The 7,739-nt window shown below is 55.4% G+C and overlaps 1 protein-coding gene across 1 annotated transcript in view; it reads left to right on the forward strand.

Moving 5' to 3' along the window:
* The window catches only part of TWIST2 (twist family bHLH transcription factor 2), a 51,038-nt gene extending 48,701 nt beyond the window's left edge, over positions 1-2,337 (forward strand). Inside the window, exon 2 of the mRNA XM_057550689.1 lies at positions 1,637-2,337. The gene's annotated coding sequence lies outside the window, so the exon portion shown is untranslated. The remainder of the gene's footprint in view (positions 1-1,636) is intronic.
* The last annotated feature ends 5,402 nt before the right edge of the window (positions 2,338-7,739 follow it).

Below are 7,739 nucleotides of genomic sequence, written 5' to 3' on the forward strand. Positions count from 1 at the left end.
ACTGGGTCCTGCAGGATTGGGCAATCAGCAGTCCACGGCCCCAGAACAGCAGGCGACAGGCCAGCAGCTGCCCCAGCCACGAGCTGCCTCCTTGGAGTGAGGTGAGGGGCCCTCTGCGCTCGCCCCCAGACCCTTCAGCATCCACGCGTGGGACCTTTGCAGCGCGAGTTCCTTGGCCAGGTGCTCATGCCCAGTGATATCCCCGGGGCCCTCCCGCTGTCCCCACTGTGGAGACTTATGACCTTGGCTTACGGCGGCTGCGACACTCACTCTGTAGTCTGGTGGTCGGACACCCTGGCCCGGATCTTCTCTCCAGCACGTTTTCTCCAGCAAGCCTGTGGGCGCAGATGGCAGCCTGTGAGGTCCTGAGTTGCGGGGCCCTGCCCGCTGGGTCCGCCAGCACATGCCCCTCCCTCTGCCACATCACTTGGTCCCCCTCCTCCCCGTCAGCAGCAAGCTTCACTCCCCAACCAGACCTCCCAGCGGGAAGGCAGGGGTGTTTCTGGTAGAGCGTGGCCTTTGTCGCTTGAATTGCTTCCTGGGAGCCTCACTGGCCAGGTCCTGCGGGAGGTGGTGGAGATGGGGGTGAGGGGCTCTGGAGACGGCGGCTGGAAGCTTGCCCCAGAGCTGCATTTTGATCGACCCACCTGCGCTTTATGGATCAGTTGCATGAGCTCCGGGGCCTCCTGGGGCTGGGGATTCGACAGTTGTGTATCTTGATCGCAGTGGAGGGTGCCAGAATCCACAGGTGATGAAATTGCCTGGCGCACAGACACACACACACACACACACACACACATACACACACCTGGTATGACCTCCTTCCACCCCCAACACACACACACACACACACACACCCCTGGTACAACCTCCTTCCACCCCAACACACACACACACACACACACACACACACACACGAGTGAGGTGTGAATAAGCCCTCATACTGTGCCGAGGTCCCTCTTCTGTTTGTGATGCTTCACTAGACTAGTGCAAGGTGATACCAGTGGGGGAAACCAGGTGAGAGGTGCATGCGACCTCCCTGTACATTTTTGTTTTGCGTTTGTCTGTGAATCTGTAGTTTTTTCAAAAGCACAGCTGTAGAAATTCATCCCCTCTGACAGCTCCTGCCCAGCGGCCGTCCCATTTCTCCGCGTCCTCACCCCCAGCCCTCCACAGCTGTCTTTGCTCGCACCGCTGTCCCGAAGCCCGGCAGCTGCCTCACCCCAGCACCCCTTCCCCTTCCACGGGGGACTGCTCTTCTCCGTGGAAGCTCCACTCGGGAGCGGCTCACCCACGGGGTCAGCACCGCCCTGCAGGGCACCTTGGGGGGCAAGGCTTTGGTGGGCACAGGAGACAGGAGATCCGGCCCTCTGGGTCTGGGTGCAGCTGGAGAGGGCGGAGGTGGGGAGGGGGAGCTCCAGGCCTGGCCTGGGTCCCTGGGGGCAACAGCCTGCAGGTGCCCAGTGGCCCTGACTACTGCTCACCTGTCCAGCTTCTTCCAGGGCGGACAGGGAGGAGACGGGTGTCAGAGCGGCTCGCACCTGCCCTGTCCCGTCTGGGGGCCCCTGAAGGAGGGCGGTCCCCGGACACCGAGCCATGCAGCGGCTTCTCAACCTCCCTCTACCTTGTTTTCCAGACTGTCCCGCGGGGCTGAGCGCACGTGGAACTGGGGTGCATCCGAGTCTGTAACTTCTGAAACCCGAATGACCTCCGGGAAGCCCCCCCTCTCAGTGCTCCAGCACGGTGCCTAGACAAGGGCACAGCGACAGACCCCGGACCACACGGCCCCCTCCCGGAGACGGTCCCCGCAGAGGAAGTGGCGCTCATGGTCCTTCTTGCCGGTGACATGTTCATTGCCATCCTCGCCACTGTTTGAGGGTGGGAACAGACCCAGGCCTGGGTTTTATTTTTTTATTTTTATGTTTTGAGGGGGCGGGGATTTATTCTTTCTGAAAATCGCTAAATTCAGGAACACATTTTACAAGGATTTTGGATTTGTATTTCCCTCTAAGTGCCTTTTTTTAGTGTATATTTTAAAAAATAAGCCAGAAATGCCTTCCTGTACAATTCTGTTTAAACTGGACCAAGGCTCTCAGAAAAAGAACCTCGTGCTTCCTTCCCACCCCCAAGCCCCTGCATGATTGTCTCAAGGAAGCCTGGAATTCTTCTCACTTCTCCCCTTTCTCTTTCTCCATGATTTGCTCAGCTAACCTTTTTTTTTTTTTTTTCTGTTTCAGTGTATATGTTGCTTATTTGTTTTATTTATTGAGATATTTTTAACAAGCTCAGTGACTGCACTGCGGCTCTGTATACTGCTCCCTCCCAGGAACAATAAAGACGTCCTTGCAGCCCTGGTCTTCCGTCTCTTCTTTTCTCTACTTTGCAACACGAGAAAGGGCCGAGAAAGTTGGAACGGGTTGCAAAAATAACTATCATTTCACTTTAAAGGGGACCAGAAAGGATGTGAGACATTTTGTAGCATACATGATTGTAGAACTTTCTAGAAACTACCAACACTAATGCAGTTGAGAGTGTTAACAGACCCAGGCCTGGGAAAGCAGGTGAGGTTGGCCTCAGCCCCTCTAGGTGCCCATCTTCTCACCTACTAACCACGCCCCAGACTCAGATGCTAGAGGTACGCTCTCCAGACCATTTCTTGTTCTTCAGATCAAGAGTCACCCATCCTGTGTCCCAGGCCTGCTGTTCAAGGTCAGTGCTAGCCAGTGCCGGCGCTGCAGAGCCTTCCCCGGTGGAATTCCTTACTCTCCCCGGACATGGCATCCATGCCCTCCTTCACACTTCTCCCAGTGGGTTACAGTCTGCTCTGCATATGTCCAGTCCCCCTGATAACATGAGCTCCACAGGCAACTGTCCCGCTCTCCATAGCCCTGTATATGCCACTGGGCCAGGTTTAAGGTTGCAGCACCTGTATGTGCAGGTAAGGATGGAGCTCAAGAGAAGAAGTCCCAGAAAGGCCACAGTCCACAGTCTGCATCCAAGAAGGAGAATCTGGCTGGGGTCTGGTCTAGGCGGGCAGGGAAATGGTGCAGACACACCTCCATGTGGGGCAGGAAGTCCCACGCCCCACCTGCTGGCCTCCTTACTGTGTCTGTGGGCATCACTGGGGGTTGGGGGTGGCTCCCAGGTTAAGGGCTTCCAGCTGGGGAACTACAAGTCAATGGGTCACCACCTTGAGCCACCAGAGACATGTCTCCTGGGGGACAGCCGATACCTGGGGCTGCTGGATGGAGCTGTCCACAGATGAGAGGCCACACAGACCCCACCCAGCTCCCAGACGGGGTTCTGGAGAGTGGGGGTCGCTGGCAGGGCTGTGGTGGCCCGTGGGCCCTCTTACCCCTCTCGTACTCCTGCTCCCAGGCCCACCAGAAAGGCAGGAGCTCCAGAAATACCAGCCTGGGGCTTCCCTGGTGGCGCAGTGGTTGAGAATCTGCCTGCCAATGCAGGGGACACGGGTTCGAGCCCTGGTCTGGGAAGATCCCACATGCTGCGGAGCAACTGGGCCCGTGAGCCACAATTACTGAGCCTGTGCTTCTGGAGCCTGTGCTCCGCAACAAGAGAGGCCGCGATAATGAGAGGCCCGCGCACCGCGATGAAGAGTGGCCCCCACTTGCTGCAACTAGAGAAAGCCCTCGCACAGACACGAAGACCCAACACAGCCAAAAATAAATAAATAAATAAACCCAAAGTTTTAAAAAAAAATACCAGCCTGTCCTCAACTTCCATCACCTGGTTGGCCCCTAGGAGTGACCGCGGTGCAGCACCCGCATCTCTGGGGGCTCGCACCACCTGGAGGGGTCCCTGCAGCACAAGCCCTAGCACCCACTGCACACAACAAAAGCAGGTGCGTTGTGTGCATGTGCGCACGCACACACACACACACACACACACACACACCTGGACTCCTTGCTGAGACCTTGGGAAGACAGAGCTGGGCAAGCTGCCATCCTGGCAATGAGAATCCTGCCCTGTCCTGTGCTATCCCACAGGGTCCTACAGAGGCCTTGAAGACTGCAAAGGTCATGGCCTCTCGCCATGGAGAGATTAAAAGAACACCAAATCATATCACCTAAAACTTACAGGTGGGGTGCCCAGAACTTCTTTCTCGATTTCCAAATTGTGAAATCCACGCTCCCTCCTCCCAGAGCTGGAACCAATGCCACTCTGCAGAGTGACCAGCCCCTGGGTCTCTACTGTGGGTGACCAGGTCCTATGAACCTCCCACACCCAAGCCCAAGGCAGAGGGCTTGGCTAGGGGTGAGGCACAAGAGGTACCCATGCAGGTGACACACGGCCCCCCTTGGGAGAGTCAGGGGACCCCCAGGCCAAAGTCCAAGGAAAGAACCCAGGGCATATCTTGGGACCCGGAAAACCCTACTCTTTGCCCCTGGATCTCCTTCCCCATTCAGACACAAACACGCTCAGAGGAAGCCCCACTTCCTCCAGGGCCTAGACCTTATAATGAGAATAGCCATACCCCCCATTCAGCAGTTTTATATCCACTCTCTACGCATCATGTTGTCTTTGAGTACTCACCTAAATATGTCTCCCTCCCTCTACCTAATCAGGCAGATTTTCTTCATAGACATTAAAATTGTCATCCAAAAAGTTTCCGTGGAAATATGGGAAGAGGTAGCAATATGTAAGTCACAGGAAGCATTTTCCAGAAGGCACAAGCCGTGCCCAACTGGGTCTCGGGGACTGACAAAGCCAAGATTACAATTCTAGGGAGGACCTGAACACACGTCACAGAAAAGACATCGAATAAAACCCTTACATTGCTGGGTTCCACCTAAAAACAGCTGGCTGAGGGCACTGAGGCTGCTCGATCTCCCACAGCTGCTTCAGGTCTTGTGTAAGGAACAGAGCCCACTGGACTAAGGCCCCCATGGCTGAAAGTGAACACCATCATTAGTATTTGAGGATTCTCCTCCAGGAGTGACGCGGCCAAGTGTTTGTATCTCAAATAACACGCCCACCTGGATATCGTCTGCCTTTACCTTAGAGACAGCACATACATTCCATTCATAGTTGACCTACTCACCGTTGCTCTGGGTCCATCTGCTTAAACATCCCTTTTGTTGACATGCTCTCCACCTTGGACTGTGGCCCCGGAGTACCAGAATGGTTACCTGCTCCTCTCCTTCCCCACCTGAAGGGGAGGTGGGAGGGCCCGACTTGGCGTCTTGAGAATTTCAGGTTGTCTTGACGCCATGGCCCACCGTGGCCCGAGCTTAGAAGAGCAGTTGAGCTCTCTCTGCCTTATCTGGGTCGTAGAAATGCGTGGAGCCCGAGCCCTGGGGGTTCTCAGCTTCCCTTCCCAGCCTGGAGACGGCTGCTCTGCCTTGGTTACCTCAGTGCCTGGACTTCATGGTGGGAGCTCAGGGGCAGGGAGGCTGGAGAGACACAGCTGGGGATGGGGGAGGATGGGGGACCACAGAGGCCAGAGGTGCCTGTGGGGAGGGAAGAGTGGGCGGGCCCCAGGTTGAGAGTGAGGGGAGCAGAGTTTGGGGGGGACGATGATGGTATTGAAAGTGGCTGGGGAGACAGAGGTGTTGAGACATGTGCCCCCCGTGAAGAACACACCTTCCCCCCATACGTTTCTCGGGACGCCAGTGAAGATTCGGATTATCTCAGCATTAGGTGGTTTCTTTATTAAGAGGTGACTCCCGTATTACAGGGACGTCTGGAGGCAGGGGCAGGTGCTAAGCTGGGCGCCCACATGGGGAACATGGTGGACGTCTACCCTGAGACTATGGGGGCACTGGGGGAAGGACAGGCCAAGCAGGCTGGGCCTCGGGAAGACATCTTGGGGGAGCAACCAGATGAGAAGACAAAGAAGTGATAACTGATGTTCAAGCACGGAGACAAAGATCCTCAAAATAGTAAAGCTATGAACACTCACAATAGTAGAAGTACCTACATCCTGTCACCGGTTTCTTCTCCCCACCTGTCTTGGTCTTGGTCTTGGTCTCCCCGGCGACAACCCGGGGAACAACAGTGCCTCCCCTGGGTGGTTGCCAGGACCGGGTGGGGCACTCAGCACGGTTCCCGGCACCCAGTGAGCGTCCGGAGGGGGAGCCGTTGTTTCTGATCCCAGCGGGGAGCGGCTGCCCACTTACCCTCTCTCCACCTCCGTTTCTCCTTCTATAAACTGTGCTGTGGACCAGTGACCCGTGAAAGCCATTCAGGTTTGTTATAGGTTCAGTTGTGTCCCCAAGTTCATATGCTGGAGTCCTAACCTCCTTTGAATGTGACCTTATTTGAAGTTAAGGTCTTTACAGAGGTCATCAAGTTAAACTAAGGTCATTAGGGTGGGCTGCATCCCACATAACTGGTGTCCTTTTCAGAAGAGAAGATTAGGACATGGACAGAGGGGCAACCATGAGAGGACACAGGGAGAAGACGGCCGTCTACGAGCCAAGGAGGGAGGCGGGGACAGATTCTCCCTCGTGGCCTCAGAAGGAACAGCCTTGCCGATACCTTGATCTCAGACTTCCAGCCTCAGGCCCTGAGAGACAGGACATTTTTATTGTGTAAGCTGCCCAGTGTGTGGTGTTTTGTCATTGCAGGCCTGGACAAAGCTGTAAAGTTTCCTGCCCGTGTGTCTGCTTTGAGAATAAAATAGAGAGGGAGAAATGAAGGCAGAAATGAAAGGAACTCATGGGGTTGGCATTGCGTCCCAAACTGCAAATGCTTGGAGGGCGCAGTGGCAGGTTCCAGCCAATCGCAGCCCTGGTCCCGGCTTCTCTGGATGCAGGGAGGGAAGTAGGGGTGCAGCCGAGGAAGACGAAGGGGTCTGATGATGTCGGGGATGATGAGTAGCTACTTGGGCAGAAGTGTTGTTTCCTGGTCTCCTTGGTGGCACCGACCGGAGAGGGAAATGACGTGTGGACACAGAGACGAAGTGTCCCTCAGCCCCTCCCCGCCTGTGGGAGAGGGGGGAACGCCTCGTGCCCTCACCTTGAGCACGTCCCCCTGCAGACAGCCGTCCTCCACAGAGGCTAAATGATGCTGAGAAACCAGGGCGCTTGGCCGCTCGCAGATTTAGGGCCCAGAAGAGATACCCTCTCTCTCTTGGTGAGTTTCCACTCCACTTCAGATGTGTCCAGCCTCGAGAGCTCTGTGGTCACCTCTCCCTTTGAAGTAAAATGTCCAGCTTGGAGCAAAAACAATCCAAATACAGGCACAAATGCTTCACAGGCTGAGCTCCTACTTAAAAGTGCACTTCTGGGGGGCAGACCCCGTCACCCGACCCCCACCCCAAACTGCGGTGAAGTAGGACTTCAGGGCAGTTTGGGAGTTCCTTTCTTGGGGCGGCCAGTGGAATGAGCAATTCGATCCTCCCCTGCTGAGTTCAGAGCTGCTGTGGAAGACTTCTGGCCTTGCTAAGTGATTTCCTGGTTCCTTCAGGTCAATTTAAATTTACGAAACTCAGGGCTTCAAAATCAAGGTTTGATTTAAGGGAGGAGAAGGCGCGATTGCAGGGCCATAGAGACTCAGCGTTCCCCAAAGCCCCGCACGCCCATGGGGTGGAAGGGAAGCGGCCAGCTTTAACTGTGGGTCCGCTACCATCAGACCAGAAACCGTCTTCGGGTATTTTTACACATGAAAATGTTTCCCGTTGGAGTGTGGCAAACTGGGTCTATCTCCTTGGGCAATAACAAAATCAAAGGGCATTTAGAGATTAACTTGCCGAAATTCCAAGAGACCGTATCAGA

The sequence above is a fragment of the Balaenoptera acutorostrata genome, chromosome 8 (assembly GCF_949987535.1).
Source record: "Balaenoptera acutorostrata chromosome 8, mBalAcu1.1, whole genome shotgun sequence".
NCBI lineage: Eukaryota > Metazoa > Chordata > Mammalia > Artiodactyla > Balaenopteridae > Balaenoptera > Balaenoptera acutorostrata.